Source organism: Pseudophryne corroboree, chromosome 1 (assembly GCF_028390025.1).
Source record: "Pseudophryne corroboree isolate aPseCor3 chromosome 1, aPseCor3.hap2, whole genome shotgun sequence".
Taxonomy (NCBI): Eukaryota; Metazoa; Chordata; class Amphibia; order Anura; family Myobatrachidae; genus Pseudophryne; species Pseudophryne corroboree.
The window spans coordinates 978,724,875-978,744,064 of record NC_086444.1 but is presented as its reverse complement, the minus strand read 5'-3'; the positions used below and the strand labels follow the sequence as shown (position 1 = coordinate 978,744,064).

At 45.3% G+C, this 19,190-nt stretch overlaps 1 protein-coding gene across 6 annotated transcripts in view; it reads right to left on the bottom strand.

The window, feature by feature from the left end:
- Nucleotides 1-19,190, bottom strand: part of FBXW7 (F-box and WD repeat domain containing 7) — a 382,444-nt gene that overhangs the window by 356,610 nt on the left and 6,644 nt on the right. For all 6 annotated transcript variants that reach the window (XM_063920550.1, XM_063920551.1, XM_063920552.1 and 3 more), the window contains one exon: nt 16,711-17,158. The gene's annotated coding sequence lies outside the window, so the exon portion shown is untranslated. The remainder of the gene's footprint in view (nt 1-16,710; nt 17,159-19,190) is intronic.

Sequence of the window (19,190 nt, the reverse complement as noted above, 5' to 3'; positions counted from 1 at the left end):
TACACAATAAGGAAGGATTTTGAATCCCGGGTAAGACTCATACCAGCCACACCAATCACACTGTACAACCTGTGATCTGAACCCAGTTAACAGCATGATAACAGCGGAGCCTCTGAAAAGATGGCTCACAACAATAATAACCCGATTTTTGTAACAATAACTATGTACAAGTATTGCAGACAATCCGCACTTGGGATGGGCGCCCAGCATCCACTACGGACTACGAGAAATAGAATTATCGGTAAGTAAATTCTTATTTTCTCTGACGTCCTAAGTGGATGCTGGGGACTCCGTCAGGACCATGGGGATTATACCAAAGCTCCCAAACGGGCGGGAGAGTGCGGATGACTCTGCAGCACCGAGTGAGAGAACTCCAGGTCCTCCTCAGCCAGGGTGTGCCCCTGACCAAGTAGCAGCTCGGCAAAGTTGTAAAGCCGAGACCCCTCGGGCAGCCGCCCAAGATGAGCCCACCTTCCTTGTGGAATGGGCATTTACATATTTTGGCTGTGGCAGGCCTGCCACAGAATGTGCAAGCTGAATTGTACTACACATCCAACTAGCAATCGTCTGCTTAGAAGCAAGAGCACCCAGTTTGTTGGGTGCATACAGGATAACAGCAAGTCAGTTTTCCTGACTCCAGCCGTCCTGGAAACCTATATTTTCAGGGCCCTGACAACATCTAGCAACTTGGAGTCCTCCAAGTCCCTAGTAGCCGCAGGTACCACAATAAGCTGGTTCAGGTGAAACGCTGACACCACCTTAGGGAGAAACTGGGGACGAGTCCGCAGCTCTGCCCTATCCGAATGGACAATCAGATATGGGCTTTTGTGAGACAAAGCCGCCAATTCTGACACTCGCCTGGTCGAGGCCAGGGCCAACATCATGGTCACTTTCCATGTGAGATATTTCAAATACACAGATTTGAGCGGTTTAAACCAATGTGATTTGAGGAATCCCAGAACTACGTTGAGATCCCACAGTGCCACTGGAGGCACAAAAGAGGGTTGTATATGCAGTACTCCCTTGACAAACTTCTGGACTTCAGGAACTGAAGCCAATTCTTTCTGGAAGAAAATCGACAGGGCCGAAATTTGAACCTTAATGGACCCCAATTTGAGGCCCATAGACACTCCTGTTTGCAGGAAATGCAGGAATCGACCGAGTTGAAATTTCTTCGTGGGGCCTTCCTGGACTCACACCACGCAACATATTTTCGCCACATGTGGTGATAATGTTGTGCGGTCACCTCCTTCCTGGCTTTGACCAGGGTAGGAATGACCTCTTCCGGAATGCCTTTTTCCCTTAGGATCCGGCGTTCAACCGCCATGCCGTCAAACGCAGCCGCGGTAAGTCTTGGAACAGACATGGTACTTGCTGAAGCAAGTCCCTTCATAGCGGCAGAGGCCATGAGTCCTCTGTGAGCATCTCTTGAAGTTCCGGGTACCAAGTCCTTCTTGGCCAATCCGGAGCCACGAGTATAGTTCTTACTCCTCTACGTCTTATAATTCTCAGTACCTTAGGTATGAGAAGCAGAGGAGGGAACACATACACCGACTGGTACACCCACGGTGTTACCAGAACGTCCACAGCTATTGCCTGAGGGTCTCTTGACCTGGCGCAATACCTGTCCAGTTTTTTGTTCAGGCGGGACGCCATCATGTCCACCTTTGGTCTTTCCCAACGGTTCACAATCATGTGGAAGATTTCCCGATGAAGTCCCCACTCTCCCGGGTGGAGGTCGTGCTGAGGAAGTCTGCTTCCCAGTTGTCCACTCCCGGAATGAACACTGCTGACAGTGCTATCACATGATTTTCCGCCCAGCGAAGAATCCTTGCAGTTTCTGCCATTGCCCCCCTGCTTCTTGTGCCGCCCTGTCTGTTTACGTGGGCGACTGCCGTGATGTTGTCCCACTGGATCAATACCGGCTGACCTTGAAGCAGAGGTCTTGCTAAGCTTAGAGCATTGTAAATTGCTCTTAGCTCCAGTATATTTATGTGGAGAGAAGTCTCCAGACTTGATCACACTCCCTGGAAATTTTTTTCCTTGTGTGACTGCTCCCCAGCCTTTCAGGCTGGCATCCGTGGTCACCAGGACCCAGTCCTGAATGCCGAATCTGTGGCCCTTTAGTAGATGAGCACTCTGCAGCCACCACAGAAGAGACACCCTTGTCCTTGGAGACAGGGTTATCCGCTGATGCATCTGAAGATGCGATCCGGACCATTTGTCCAGCAGATCCCACTGAAAAGTTCTTGCGTGAAATCTGCCGAATGGAATCGCTTCGTAAGAAGCCACCATTTTTCCCAGGACCCTTGTGCAATGATGCACTGACACTTTTCCTGGTTTTAGGAGGTTCCTGACTAGCTCGGATAACTCCCTGGCTTTCTCCTCCGGGAGAAACACCTTTTTCTGGACTGTGTCCAGAATCATCCCTAGGAACAGCAGACGTGTCGTCGGAGACAGCTGCGATTTTGGAATATTTAGAATCCACCCGTGCTGTCGTAGAACTACTTGAGATAGCGCTACTCCGACCTCCAACTGTTCTCTGGACCTTGCCCTTATCAGGAGATCGTCCAAGTAAGGGATAATTAAGACGCCTTTTCTTTGAAGAAGAATCATCATTTCGGCCATTACCTTGGTAAAGACCCGGGGTGCCGTGGACAATCCAAACGGCAGCGTCTGAAACTGATAGTGACAGTTTTGTACCACGAACCTGAGGTACCCTTGGTGAGAAGGGCAAATTGGGACATGGAGGTAAGCATCCTTGATGTCCAGGGACACCATATAGTCCCCTTCTTCCTGGTTCGCTATCACTGCTCTGAGTGACTCCATCTTGATTTGAACCTTTGTATGTAAGTGTTCAAATATTTCAGATTTAGAATAGGTCTCACCGAGCCGTCTGGCTTCAGTACCACAATATAGTGTGGAATAATACCCCTTTCCTTGTTGTAGGAGGGGTACTTTGATTATCACCTGCTGGGAATACAGCTTGTGAATTGTTTCCAATACTGCCTCCCTGTCGGAGGGAGACGTTGGTAAAGCAGACTTCAGGAACCTGCGAGGGGGAGACGTCTCGAATTTCCAATCTGTACCCCTGGGATACTACTTGTAGGATCCAGGGGTCCACTTGCGAGTGAGCCCACTGCGCGCTGAAACTCTTGAGACGACCCCCCACCGCACCCGAGTCCGCTTGTACGGCCCCAGCGTCATGCTGAGGACTTGGCAAAAGCTGTGGAGGGCTTCTGTTCCTGGGAATGGGCTGCCTGCTGCAGTCTTCTTCCCTTTCCTCTATCCCTGGGCAGATATGACTGGCCTTTTGCCTGCTTGCCCTTATGGGGACAAAAGGACTGAGGCTGAAAAGACGGTGTCTTTTTCTGCCGAGATGTGACTTGGGGTAAAAAAGGTGGATTTTCCAGCTGTTGCCGTGGCCACAAGGTCCGATGGACCGACCCCAAATAACTCCTCCCCTTTATACGGCAATACTTCCATGTGCCGTTTGGAATCTGCATCACCTGACCACTGTCGTGTCCATAAACATCTTCTGGCAGATATGGACATCGCACTTACTCTTGATGCCAGAGTGCAAATATCCCTCTGTGCATCTCGCATATATAGAAATGCATCCTTTAAATGCTCTATAGTCAATAAAATACTGTCCCTGTCAAGGGTATCAATATTTTCAGTCAGGGAATCCGACCAAGCCACCCCAGCGCTGCACATCCAGGCTGAGGCGATCGCTGGTCGCAGTATAACACCAGTATGTGTGTATATACTTTTTAGGATATTTTCCAGCCTCCTATCAGCTGGCTCCTTGAGGGCGGCCGTATCTGGAGACGGTAACGCCACTTGTTTTGATAAGCGTGTGAGCGCCTTATCCACCCTAAGGGGTGTTTCCCAACGCGCCCTAACTTCTGGCGGGAAAGGGTATAACGCCAATAATTTTCTATCGGGGGAAACCCACGCATCATCACACACTTCATTTAATTTATCTGATTCAGGAAAAACTACAGGTAGTTTTTTCACACCTCACATAATACCCTCTTTTGTGGTACTTGTAGTATCAGAAATATGTAACACCTCCTTCATTGCCCTTAACATGTAACGTGTGGCCCAAATGGAAAATACGTTTGTTTCTTCACCGTCGACACTGGAGTCAGTGTCCGTGTCGACCGACTGAGGTAAATGGGCGTTTTAAAGCCCCTGACGGTGTTTGAGACGCCTGGACAGGTACTAATTGGTTTGCCGGCCGTCTCATGTCGTCAACCGACCTTGCAGCGTGTTGACATTATCACGTAATTCCCTAAATAAGCCATCCATTCCGGTGTCGACTCCCTAGAGAGTGACATCACCATTACAGGCAATTGCTCCGCCTCCTCACCAACATCGTCCTCATACATGTCGACACACACGTACCGACACACAGCACACACACAGGGAATGCTCTGATAGAGGACAGGACCCCACTAGCCCTTTGGGGAGACAGAGGGAGAGTTTTCCAGCACACACCAAAACGCTATATTATACAGGGACAACCTTATATAAGTGTTTTCCCTTATAGCATCTTAATATATAATAATATCGCCAAATAAGTGCCCCCCCTCTCTGTTTTAACCCTGTTTCTGTAGTGCAGTGCAGGGGAGAGCCTGGGAGCCTTCCTAGCAGCGGAGCTGTGTAGGAAAATGGCGCTGTGTGCTGAGGAGAATAGGCCCCGCCCCCTTTTCGGCGGGCTTCTTCTCCCGTTTTTCTGACAACCTGGCAGGGGTTAAATACATCCATATAGCCCCAGGGGCTATATGTGATGTATTTTTAGCCAGCATAGGTACTTTTATTGCTGCCCAGGGCGCCCCCCCAAGCGCCCTGCACCCTCAGTGACCGTTGGTGTGAAGTGTGCTGAGAGCAATGGCGCACAGCTGCAGTGCTGTGCGCTACCTCATGAAGACTGAGAAGTCTTCAGCCGCGGATTTCTGGACCTCTTCTCTCTTCAGCATCTGCAAGGGGGTCGGCGGCGCGGCTCCGGTGACCCATCCAGGCTGTACCTGTGATCGTCCCTCTGGAGCTAGTGTCCAGTAGCCTAAGAAGCCAATCCATCCTGCACGCAGGTGAGTTCACTTCTTCTCCCCTAAGTCCCTCGTTGCAGTGAGCCTGTTGCCAGCAGGACTCACTGAAAATAAAAAACCTAACAAAACTTTTACTCTAAGCAGCTCTTTAGGAGAGCCACCTAGATTGCACCCTTCTCGGCCGGGCACAAAAACCTAACTGAGGCTTGGAGGAGGGTCATAGGGGGAGGAGCCAGTGCACACCACCTGATCCTAAAGCTTTTACTTTTGTGCCCTGTCTCCTGCGGAGCCGCTATTCCCCATGGTCCTGACGGAGTCCCCAGCATCCACTTAGGACGTCAGAGAAACAGTTATTGACAACTGCACACACACACATATATATCAAACGTGTTTTTATTTTAGACAAATGTGATTTTATGAAGATTACAAGATTGCACTGCAGTGCTCATTCAGGAGGACGTGCACACACAAACAAACCAAACAAGAATAGCCTCCACTACCATCACTGTATGTCACAAGTCTTTTCATAGGTATCCCTGCTCATTACCAATCTCCCACTAAAATGAACATATAAAATGTGGAACGACATGCAGCAGGGAAACTTACTGTGATGAGGCCAATTACATGAAAGCAACTAAAGCAGCGTCACTGCTAATAATACACTGATTGAGCTATTTAGAGATACAAATTATGCACATGCACAACTTTAAATATGAAACGCTTTACGGACAGAGGACATGAAGCAAATGTGACAGTCGAGGGGGAAAAAAATAATTTGAAATGGCATTTTGCTGCACTCTACAGAATTCCCAAACAGAGGTAAACAGGCAGCCCAGACTAATGTGGCTAATGGGCCCCACACACTTTGCAATCCGCCGCAGAGCTGCCCGACGGCGGATAAGGGCGACGGGTGACCCGGTGGCAGGGGGGCAGTGACGGGGGAGTGAAGTTTCTTCACTCCCCCCGTCACCCGGCCTCATAGCAGTGCAGGCAAATATGGATGAGATTGTCCATATTGGCCTGCATGCACAAGCGACGGGGCACCAACAATAAACGAACGTTCATCGCTGGTGCTTCCACACTGAAAGATATGAACGGTATCTTGCTCATTAATGAACAAGATCGTTCAAATCTTTCAGTATACTCGCCCAGTGTGAAGGGCCCATAACACGGGGACAAGGCATTTCACTGCACTCTCCCCAAATGGGTAAACAGGCAGCACAGGCTAATGTGGCTCACATGGGGACAAGGCATTTCAAAGCACTCTGCCGACTGCCTACACAGATGTAAACAGGCAGCCCTGACTAATGTGGCTCAGACTGGGGCAAGGCATTTTACTGCACTCTACATAAATATAAATAAACAAATGCTCACTCAACCAATACAGTTATTTGTAAATGTTTAATAACATGATCATAAAACAAATAGTATTTAAAAAGAATTAAAAAGCATCCACTTATTCAGTATACATCCTCATCAAGGACAGAAAGCACAAATTAATAAGTACAAATACTTAATGTACTGAATTTTAAAAAAATCACAACGCAAGCCATGCATCGGTAATCACATCATTACGTCAAACCCCTTTTCATCCACTTAGGGGCGGTTTATTTAAATTCTAATTACTTTTACTATTTCCCACCTGAAGAATACATATGTTATATTTCAGCTTCCTAACATATCGGGAAGTAAAAGAATTATTTATAAGTTAGTCAGTGAGTGAGCGACTGAGTGAGGGCTTTCACATTTCTATATATACAGATAAACCCTGTACTTGTTAAGGGAATACAAACACAATTATATGGGCATTGTAGCAAAGTAATGCTGCTTTCAGATCGCAAATACCGGATCCCACCCGGTAAGAGAAACGTGTCCTTAACGGGTGGGATCCGGCATTTGCGTTCCTTTGCTGGCTTTCCGACCCGGCAATATACCGGGTCGGTTGCCATAGCAGCGCAGCAGCAGCAGGGGCGCGGGTGGAGGCGGCGCTGGGAGATGAGCTCATCTCCTGCGCCGCCTCTCCCTATGCTGTGAATGGGAGCCGTGTCACATCGGAACGGCTCCCATTCACACTGCACCTGACCCGGTATTCAACCCGGTAATAACCCTTCTTTTTTACCGGGTTGAATTACCGGGTCAGGCGATCCGCTATTTCAGCAAAGGAGCTTTCACATCGCACACTGACCCGTTTCGACACGGCAATATGCCGTGTCGATAACGGGTTATTTGTGCGATGTGAAAGGGGTATAACTGTACTGTAGAGGGAATACATATGTAGTACCAGCAGACGGGATGCCGGCTGTCAGTATGCCGACAACAGCATCCAGTCAGTCGGAATCCCCTCGTGGCATTTTGCGCTCGCCACAGGTCATAATCCCATTCGGTTGGTGGCGTGGACCCACCAACCGAGTGGGAATAAACAGCGGTAGTCGGGATTCCGAAATCGGCCTCCTGAACGCCCGTATCCCGAAAGCCATTATATTAATTGCATCCCCTGTGGAGATACAGTCCAGTCCGGGAAGGGTTAGTGTTAGGCTGCGGGGGAAGGGGGGTTTAGGGCAAGGCTGCGGGGAAGGTAGGTTAGGGTTAGTAATCTCTCGGCAGCATTTGATACCGTGGACCATGGGCTTCTGATTGAGCGACTGATACATTTCTGTGGTCTGGATGGCACAGTCCTAAGCTGGTTCAAATCATTTCTCACAGGCAGGTCACAGAGAGTATCATCTGGATTATACTCATCACCACCAGTGCCATTGCCATGTGGTGTCCCACAAGGTTCTATACTATCCCCCATGCTTTTTGCAGTATACATGCTCCCATTGGGCGAAATAATCAGGCGCCATGGCCTGGTCTACCACTGCTATGCAGATGATACACAACTGTACTTGTCCTTTGCTCCGGGCACTGATAACCCAATAGCAACCCTAAATGGCTGTCTAGCTGAACTACAGGAGTGGATGAGCGCCAGTTGGCTGCGACTGAACCCGGATAAAACAGAGGTCCTTATGATACGACCGCAACATCAAAGGACAAGACTGCAGCATAGCCAACCAACTGGACTTACACTGGGGGATTCAGAATTACAGACCAGTGATCGTGTGCGGAATCTTGGCGTTGTCCTGGATGGTGGCTTGACACTTAAACATCAGATATCAGCCACAATCAAATCCTCATTCTTTCACCTGAGGAACATAGCCAGAATCAAGCACTTAATTCCCTCAGATGACATGCCAAAAGTCATACATGCATTTGTATCATCTCGTTTAGACTACTGTAATGCCCTCTACCTTGGTCTACCAGCAAAAGAATTGCAACGCTTACAGCTGGTGCAAAACACAGCTGCCAGGCTATTAACCAACCAGCCCCGTTCTAGCCACATAACACCCATCCTCTTCTCCCTTCACTGGCTGCCTGTAAGATGGCGAATCACCTTCAAGATTGGCTTACTGAGTTTCAAAGCATTACATGACCAAGGCCCAAGGTACCTGAAACAGCTTCTGACCCCATACTGCCCCGCTCGATTACTGCGATCTGTAGATGAAGGACTTTTAGCAGTACCTAGAATCTACCGTAATTCATCTGGGGGGTCGAGCTTTTAGTCATGCGGCTCCGACTCTATGGAACTCACTTCCCCGCACAGTGCGAGAGGCCCCAACTATAGAATCCTTCAAAAGTAGACTCAAGACTTTCCTGTTTACTCAAGCATTTCCATAATGTCCCTTTTAGTATCTTCATGCTTCTGTATTTTATGAAATTGTACTTTATTATTTTCTGTACTATATTATGCTATGTATCTGTTAAGCGCCTTGAGTCCTATTGGAGAAAGAGCGCTATATAAATAAAATTATTATTATTATTATTATCACGAAGTGTCTCTATTTTTAATATCGGAATGCTGCTGTTGGTATTTTGACAGCAAGCATCCCGAACGTCTGGATCCCGATACCAAGCCCAGACTAATATGGCTCACACTGGGGAAGGCATTTTGCTGCACTCTACAGGCTACCCACACAGGGGCAAACAGGCAGCCCAGACTAATGTGGCTCGGACTGGGGCAAGGCATTTCACTGCACTCTACATACTAACCAAATGTGCTAAACAGGCAGCCCGGGCCTATGTGACTGGTGCAATGCATTTTCCTTGGTAACAAGCCATTGTTATTTCATTCAGAACTTTGAAAGTAAGAATATACATTGTACGTTAAAGGAAGGCATCACTTCCCTTCCTAACACAATACTGAATAGAAAGAAGAACTCCTTGTTGTTTGAACCCACAAGGCAAGCAGTATGCATTCGGCAGTGAAGGGATTTGTACATTAAAGCTACTAATAACGTAACCCTTTATTATATTATGAAACTGCACAAACCCTTATGAGGAATTTTACTTGGTATGTTTCGGTCTACTGTTTAAACTAGAAACGTCTTCTCAGAAAGAAAGAAAGGATTGTACCAAGGAAACAGAACAACGACTGACTGCATACTGTAATTAAAACCTTAAGCATGGAAAACATGTAATCCTTTGTAAGAATTATTTACTAAATATTTGATGTGCTCTAAACTGTCCCCAATGGTCAAGGTTTGCATAAACAGTTTATTGTATCATAAAGTACAATAAATAAAGGTTCATTTTACAAGTTAGACATCAGCTGCAGAAATGCCTCTGGCAAGTGTATGCCTTTATCAGTCGTGTTCCCCTCTTTTGTTGGTAGCCTCTTTTACGTCACAAGCATTATATTCAGATGAGAGGAGTAAGGCATAGCACTAGCTTACACATAAACATGCCTCTGCATTTGGGGAAAAAACCCAATAAAGCAACAACTAATTATTACTCCAGTCTAATGGTGTGTACACACGGGCCGATGCGCCATATGCCCGACATTGACTATACGATGTGGCCGGAGCTCAGCCCGCCGATATAGTCAATGTTGGGCTGCCTGCACAGCCTATTTTTCCTGGTGATGCCGATCCCGCGGGGCCGCGCATCGGCATCGCAAAGACTATACACACGATGCGATATGCACTATATTTTCTTACAATTTTGACTATATAGTCAAAAATCGAAAGAAAAAAATTGCACCATGTGTACACACCTTAGCAGATTCACTTTATACTTCTTAATTTTTTTCCCCTTCGGAACTACTTGGATCATTGGGGTCGATTCTATTCGGCAACTAATGAATAGCGCCGGGAATTAGCTCCCGACGCTATTCAATTCAGCAACTAGTTACGTCGGCGATGGCCCGTTCTCGCCGACAAAACAGGTAGTTTTGTCGGGAGAACGGGCATTCTCCGACTTAACTCCCCGGCGAGAGGCTGATTCCCGACAGAATCAGCCTCGCGCCGGCCGCGAGGCAGCACTTTTGTCGGGTTTCTCTTCTCATCCCCCGGGGATGAGAGAAGAATTCCCGACAATTGCAGGTAACTAGTTGCTGAATTGAATAGCGTCGGGAGCTAATTCCCGGCGCTATTCATTAGTTGCCGAATAGAATCGACCCGATTATTTAATCTGGGGTACTGATTGGTCAGATACAGTTTATGGTACAGATATTTGATAAGAGCTGTCCAAACAATAAAGGTTGCGCTGAGTCCAGTCCAATGTAGGACATGATCTATGATTTTCCCGCTATACATTGCCCAAATCTAGCGTATTGATATTTGAAGCAGTATATAGTAACTGTTGGTATCATCCACCGCCGATACTAAATTCTATATATGTGTTTTTGTGTGTATGTTAGGAGATTATATTTTAATGCAATAGAATAAAAGCTACTTTTTAGATTTCTTAGTACAAGATACTTCTTCTATTTTTCTAAGAGTGCGCCAAAAAAGACTTCTTTCTTTTTTTCTCATTATCTGTGTACAGTAAGCAATTACGGACTTCGTGCTGCACCACCAGCTGTATAAGATCATAGAAACTGTGTCCTCTTACCTGATGAATGCTGGTTTACGCAATTTACCTTTCATTTACTGACCTGTGCGGAAGCAAACCTGTTCTTTGCAAGGCAATAACTAAACCGGATCACAGAGGCGGTCGGTCATTGGTAAATAATTGTTTTTGCCCTCCTGTGTGCCAGCCCCACAAGAAAATGAGGGTGGGGGGAACACATAGCTCACAGATGGAAAAGTCATGGGAATAATTTAGGATGCCCCCTAAATCTAATAGCTGGTTGCATTTAAAACCATCCTGCCCGATGCCGAAGGGTACACAGCCTAGTGTAGTGTTACACAGTGCTTTTCCTGCCATTACTTTCCAAGCTTCAAAAGTACTAATGCCCCATTTTACAGTGATTTCATAGGAGCCATAATAGTGCAGCGCTATTAATTCTCACAGCATATAACAAGCTCTTAGAGCATTCTGTGTGAATCGCTCTGCACTAATAATATATTCAAATTGGAATACGCTTTGGAAACTTATCCAATGAATGCCAGCATTTTAAAACCTGACTGAGTGATTAACACATTTGTGTGACAACCTCTCCCTTTTTCTCCATAGAAAAGAATAATAATGTGAAGCAATTGGACACTGCACTTAAAGGGTCAATTAAATTAGTTCCAGAAATGCACATGGTGGCCATCCGCATAGCAAGTTCTCCCTCACATCACAGAGGTACAGAAGAGAACATGTCAGAGGTACAGTAACTGGCTGATATGTGTGAAGTGGAGCATCACGTCAATGCTTGGCAGTACATCACCAGTAATTGAATTGACCCCAAAAGTGGAGTAAAAAAAAAATACCCATATGGTCACCCTAAAACTGTGGTTCGCAAACTCAGTCCTGATAGCTAAATCAAAATGATTGAGATTCTGTGTTCTCAACCATGGCTATCCTAAAAAGCGGGACCGTTAGGTGCCATGAGGACGGAGTTTGGTAATTATTGCCCTAGAACACAATACAGCAACAGTAACACAATCATGTAAGATTTGCTGGCTGCGGGGGGCAAAGACTTGTATATGATGTTATTATATAGGTAAAACCCTATAAAAACATATATAAAACCTGTGTAATTCAGGTGTGTCCTGGTTTAGAGGTACAGTATGGTACCTATGGTACAGTAAGCCTATCCATGCAGCCATTTTTTTTAGTGTCCACCATGGCACAGCAGAGATTTATCTTGATTGCAACCCCAGATTTGCATTTCTGGTCTTTTCACCCACGTGCAGCTATTTACACTGTCACCAAAAATGTCTACATATGATTATAGAAAAATAAGTTACAGCTGTATAGGAATTTGCATGTTTTACTGTGGGCTACACACTGCCCTATCAAAAAGCACTGTTACATGGTTTCTTTAAGTCCTTTCTCCTTCTAGGGAGATATATTTAAGTGTTTTTATTGTAATACTGAGGCACTGCCTGCTATACAGCAAAATGGAATGCAGGGCAATAGGCAGAGTCTGCCCCAGTATATGAATCTACAAACCCAGTGAAGCTGCTTAGAGAAGCAGATCCCTCCTAACAGCGCAACCTGCTGCAGAGTAATGAGTCTAACGTACAAATTTATTTACATATGAACGTATAGAGTCTTTTAATGGTGCCACAGAGGTTTAACACAATAAGTATGTATCATTGTTCCTTTACAGCTCCGTTAAAGAATAGAAAAGCAAGACCTCCCCCCTCACACCACTAAATAAAGCTGCAATTCTCACCACATGGTGTCCTCATAGAATATGATACAAGTTACAAGAGATGCAACGCCACCGTCCCTGCCCGCTATATGAGCCAACAAGAACACACTGCAAATTTCTGCTAAGCAAATATGGAAGCTACAGAGCCACCATCCTGACATGCCAGCCTACTGACAGTAATAATGACAGTCAAGCATAAACATTCCAGTTATGCCATAACATTTTTTTTTCCTTGATCCATAAATCCACAGCATTTCATCTATATTAATGTTGAATTGTCACTTTAATTTGCTGTAATGGGGGTACTGAATTGTTGATAATATATGTCAGCCATTCCTGTGCGGCCAGTTCCGGTAATGCCGCATCACAGGTTTTCCTGTGCACCTCTATGGGGTGCGAGGAAAAACCTGCAGTGTAGAAGGGAGTGATATGCCACTTCCGGCTGGACGAATTCAATTTCACTCTGAGTTATTTTAGATCCGTTCTTACTCTATCTTTTGTGCAACTTGCAAAGATAATATTACAAAAAAAGAAAAAAGAAATCTGCAGCAATTCTTTTTACCAAACAAAATTCTCCAGATGCGATTTACCAAAGTATATATTAAAATATTAAAGCAGTAGATACCAAAGATACAGATAAATAGTGAAGCTTAACCAACATTTTTTTCCACATAAAACCACTCAGAAAATCTCCCCCCCCCCCCCCTCCCCAAACGCCAATAGAACCCCCATTGGCCTCAATTCCTAAGAAGAGTGTAGTATGAGTGGCCGGCGGCCGGGATCCCGAGGACCAGTATACCGGCCCGCATACCGACAGCTGGGCGAGCGCTAATAAGCCCCATGCTTTATTCTCCCTCCAGGGGGGTCGTGGATTCCCAAGAGGGAGAATGTGTGTCGGTATGCCGGCGGCCGGGATCCTGGCGCCGGTATGCTGGTCGCCGAGATCCCGGCCGGCGGCATACTGAAGACCACCCCCTAAGAATAGTAGCAACCACAGCCCCTTACAGCACCCCCCCGGTGCCACCACCCCCACCCACCCTTCCCAATGCAGAGCGCCATCAGACTGTGTCGGGGGGGGACTGATGATCAGTTCTCACTGCTGCAGCTGAGTTTTGCACATGCTTCCCTTCCAGCACTGTGCTTCTCTGGAGCATGCAGCACACTATGCCGGCCACATGGCATTCTGGGGTGTGTTTCCTGCAGTAATGTCGGTGGTCAGAGAGTGCAGTGTCACTGCCATGTTCGGGCCGTAATGGGGCAGCAGACGTCAGTGGCTCTGGAGAGCAGGGGGCAGTGCGTCACATGTGATGCGACCAAGCCAGGTAAAGCACACATCAATGCGACTATGCCAGTTTAGTGGTTAAAAATATCACTAAACCATTGAAAGGGCTACTAACAAAACTCACAAGGGAGTTTCAGACAAAACCAAATACTGTACAGAATCATGTACATTATTTATTACCACCCATGGAAGTGGCTCCCAAATGTTTCTCCTCAGCAATATTTTTCCTTCCCCATTGGCCACTTGGCCCTGGAATTTGTTCACTCCCAATGTACAGTTCCCATAACATTACAAGACTTTTTACATGAGAATCATTTCTATCAAGAAGTCAGCTCCATGCAGGAAGTTATTCACATATGGGAAATGTAGTAGTATTTCCTCTATATAAGGCAACTAAACTCCAAAATATGACAGTAATATACAATGTTAGGGTTACCACTGCAGGAAGATAAAGTGGTATATCAAAGGTCAAGTATACACGCAGTGGTAATGAGCAGATATGTATAGCCGAAGCTCTTCCAGACCACACAGGCTTCTAATATCTTACGCCTCACATCTTTATTTCTATTGAGACCGTAATAAAATGACAAAAAATATTTGGAGGCCAGTAACAGCCATCACAAGCCTATCCTGGCAAATCATTTCAGCAAGTTTGGTAAGCTCCTGGGATGAGTGCCTGGAGCTATTCAATTGGCAGCACTGTAAATCCACAACAAGAGGATTTCTGCTCACAGCCTCCTGAGGTGCGAGCAGTCAATTTAGCTAGTAACTCAGGGCTAGTCGCAGTGTTACCGTGTGAGTGTGACCTAAGGTCACACCCAAAATTTAAGTTGTTTACCGCTACTAAGCCCCGGACATTGGTCACAGTAAACTGCATCCCCCAACTTAAGTGCTGGACACAATGAAGTCAATTGGATAGCTCCAGGCACTCGTACCGGGAGCTACATACCCTCGCTTCTAATTCAAATCCTCTGTAATGATGGATCCTGAGGATTAGCGTGGTGAACCAGGGATAAGTATAATATGCACTGCCATTGTTCAATAAAAGATTTTGCACCTTATTGTCAACACTTCATCTGAAATTCCAACATTAAATGAGTTGTCTGCTCTGCTGCATGAATGACAAATGTGAATGACCATCAATGTTATTTTGTACATTTTTATACTGCTGTATTAACAATTTTAGAAAACAAAAAATTTACTTATTCAGCTCAATAAAATAGAATCTTTTACACTGTCAGATAATATCTTTACTCAACCTTTAAAAATCACAAACACGCAATGGATATTTGAAACCGTATTAACAATGTATTCAGTGGATTCTAGTGCTAGTCAATATGAAAAGAATACGGCCTGTTGTAGTGTTCATTCTAGTACCCTGCACTTAGGAGGGCATATTTTAATGGCAAAATTTTATAAGTGATGTATCTCTACAGCTTTGCCCCTATTAATTAAAATATGCCCTTTTCACTGATAAGGTACAGGGTGCTAGAATGAACACTACTGTTCTACACTATGGGGGTAAAAAGCGGGTTATAGGGGGAATTCAACGGTTTCTGGGCACAGGTAAGAAATGGGTGCCCGACAGGAGCTATTCAATTGTTTTGCCATCGTGTGCTGCAAACACCTATAGTATCTGCTCACAACCTCCTTTTTTGACACCCAAACTGCCATTTTAGCAGTACGCCAAATACTCTGCATTAGTTTAGCCGATAAATGGAGGCAACTGATTGTCTACGTGTGCCCAGATGTGTCTGATCACGGTCTAAAGTGATGGAAGATCAGGGTACGCTATTCAATTGCTTTTTTTTTTTTTTTTTTGTATTGCGCCATTTGTGCCCAGAAGTACTGGCTTTAGCCATGAAAATGGCTAAACAAGACTATAGTTCTGGGCACAACGCATAAAGTGCTGTTTGGAAGCCCAAACGGGCCACTTTTTGCACAATTTAGAATGTGGGTTTGCAAAAAACAATTCAATCCCCCCTATGCGTCTAAACCAAATGAATTTGGGCGTGACAAGCACGATAAGTAATGGACATCCGCGGCACTCAGAAAACAACTGTATATCACTGACCAAATGCCCAAAACAATTGAATTCCTCCATATGAGTGTGTTGTAGGGCACTAAACAGTTCTAGAAAAGAGTGTAGGGCTGTAACAAAAGTGTAGGCAAGGTCTACTGCACCAGGACGTACATTTACACGCAATGACTTAAAGGACTGAAAACTGGCTGCTTTAAATCAAACCACATGTTATCATACCAGACATGTTTACTGCTGACAATATACAGCATAGGGCTTGCATTCTCCAAAAACAAAAAAGTCTAAACATAGATTATAGCACTTTGGGATACCAGCACCATTGTATTTAGACACTCTTTGGCTACACATGGAAATGCTCTAATATGTATGTAGTCCAAGTTTTTGGTCAGCTGATCATATGCTAGTATGTCTCCAAGCATAACATATGTCAATTCAAAAGGATGCAATTATAGATATCTGGCCTTGAGACTGCTGAAACATTCACACAAAATGCACTTCCAAAAATTAATGTAGAAAAACCTCTTCTTACAACACACAACTGAACTATAGTGATTAAGGTAACTAAAAGCACAGCATTCTGTTAGCACAAAATGTAATCCAATGAGCATTTTAAAATGCAGTAAAATGTGTGATGAGTTGTTCTCACTGGCCATTACAAAATCACTAAAGCACTTATCAGTAAGAGAACCGATCTAGGTGTAAAACTCACCTGTATCAGCAGACAGCACAGTGGAGAGACATGGATGGTGACAGTCAGAATTCCCGTTTGCAGCTATGCAACTTCCATGTATGCGGTCATCAGGATTGGTGCAATAAATCCATAGTAAGGGTAAATGAAGACCGATATTTAGAAAAAATGCGATATTCAGAAGCTTTTCTTTTTCTTTCTTTTTGCGTCAGTAGCCACTTTATGACTTGGCTTGAAGAAAATGTATGTGCACTGAGACGACAACCAGTTCTCTAGTTCCAAGTCTGTTTTATTGTTGCCAGAATATTAAATAGTATTACTCAGAGGCCCTTCTCACCCACAACGGACTTCTACCCAGATACATATTCGCTGGGCCTGGTACACCATAAGAAGCAAAGCTTAAAGTCAGTTTTTTGAAAAGTACTTATGAGGTCAGACTCAATAAACCATTACGATGTGGCGGTGGTATCTGTGGAGAGGAGGGGGGGGGATGGGAAAAACAAAATGTTTAATATGATACAACCACAATACCCCATAGTTTACATTTTCAGATAAGAACAATGAAAATAATATACATAGGGCAGTGTTATTAGACATTTCCCAGCAGCTCTGATCACTACTTTATGGTTACAGCATACCCATCTTCTACTTGCTGCTGTCAACAGGGTAACGAACCATGTCACAAAGCACACATTCCACGAACATAACAAAGGCCAGTTAACTCCAAAGGCCACCACAACCATCAGATCTTAATACAATAGAGAACCTTTAGTATGTGGTGGAACATTAGATTTGCAGCATGAATGTGCAGCTAACAAATCTGCAGCAACTGCGTGACGTTAACATGGTAACATAGATAAGACTCTCTGGGGGGGGAATTCAATTGTTTAATCGTGCCTTACCTTCAGTCTAAAGTGACAGGAGATTGCGGGGCAATATTCAATTGTCCTCCACTGATCGCGCCCTTATCAGTCGGGTTTAGCTGTGTAAAGCGGCAAAACCCTATTAAACGAATGGGCGTGACGCAAAAAGTCATGTTTGGGCGCCCAAACATGTCACTTCTTGCGCAGTTCAGCTCGCCACCCCCAGGGGTGGCGAGCTGAAATAAAGAACTTGCGCCTCCCAGCAGAAACATGTGAATAGCTGCCGGTGGGTTCAGGTAGCCTCTATAACAACTGAATTCCCCCCTCTAAGGAATGCTTATATCACCTTGCCATAAATAACTCATGCAGTTCTGGGGGCAAATGGTGGTCCTACCCAATGCTAAAAATCACCTAATAAAGTGGCCACAGAGTGTATAATATATATATATTGTACACACATATATGCATGCACAATACAGACAACATATTATGTGCATTGAGCCTTAGCATTATGTTATCTTAACTGCTTTGGAGCAAGAGTTACAGCATTTGGTGTGGTCAGAGGGCGTGCATTGATATCAACATTGAATTAAGCATTGTCATAGCAAATAAACCACCAACACCCATTAACCCAACTGCTATCAGTAATTACTACATGACAGGAGTGTCCCTCTGAGAGACAGTGCCATATAATTTCAAAATAAAAGCAAAACACTTTTATGATCCATATAGTCTGAAAATTTAACCTAAAACATTAGCTAACACTACAAGCTTTGTGACCTTCCCTGCCTATTACACAGAGCAATTCACTTCCTGCCACAAGCCACAAACAATACAAAGCCCTGCACCCTTCTAATACACTTTTATACAAAAGCTGAATCCGCTAGTTAAAACCCCAATATGATGATGTTTAACCACATAGCGGTAAACTAACAGTTCATACTGTATATTATTTCCAATAAACAAAAGAACATAACACTAATGGGCCCTACACACAGCGCGATCCACCAGCGAGCTGCCCAACGGCGGATACGGCCGACTCGGTGGCTGGGGGGGGGGGGGGTCAGTGAAGTTTCTTCACTCCCATCGTCACCCGGCTCCATAGCAGTGCAGGCAAATATGGACGAGATCATCCGTGTTGGCCTGCATGCACAAGCGACGGGGCACCAGCGATGAACGCTGGTGCTTCCACACTGAAAGATATGAACGGTATCTTGCTCATTAATGAACAAGATCGTTCATATCTTTCAGTATTCTCGCCCAGTGTGAAGGGCCCATAACACGGGGACAAGGCATTTCACTGCACTCTCCCCAAAATGGGTAAACAGGCAGCACAGGCTAATGTGTCTCACATGGGGACAAGGCATTTCACTGCACTCTCCCCAAATGGGTAAACAGGCAGCCCAGGCTAATGTGTCTCACATGGGGACAAGGCATTTCACTGCACTCTCCCCAAAATGGGTAAACAGGCAACCCAGGCTAATGTGTCTCACATGGGGACAAGGTATTTCACTGCACTCTCCCCAAATGGGTAAACAGGCAACCCAGGCGCATCGTTCATCGCTGGTGCCTCCACACTGAAAGATATGAACGGTATATCGTTCATTAGTGAACGAGAACGTTCATATCTTTCATTAC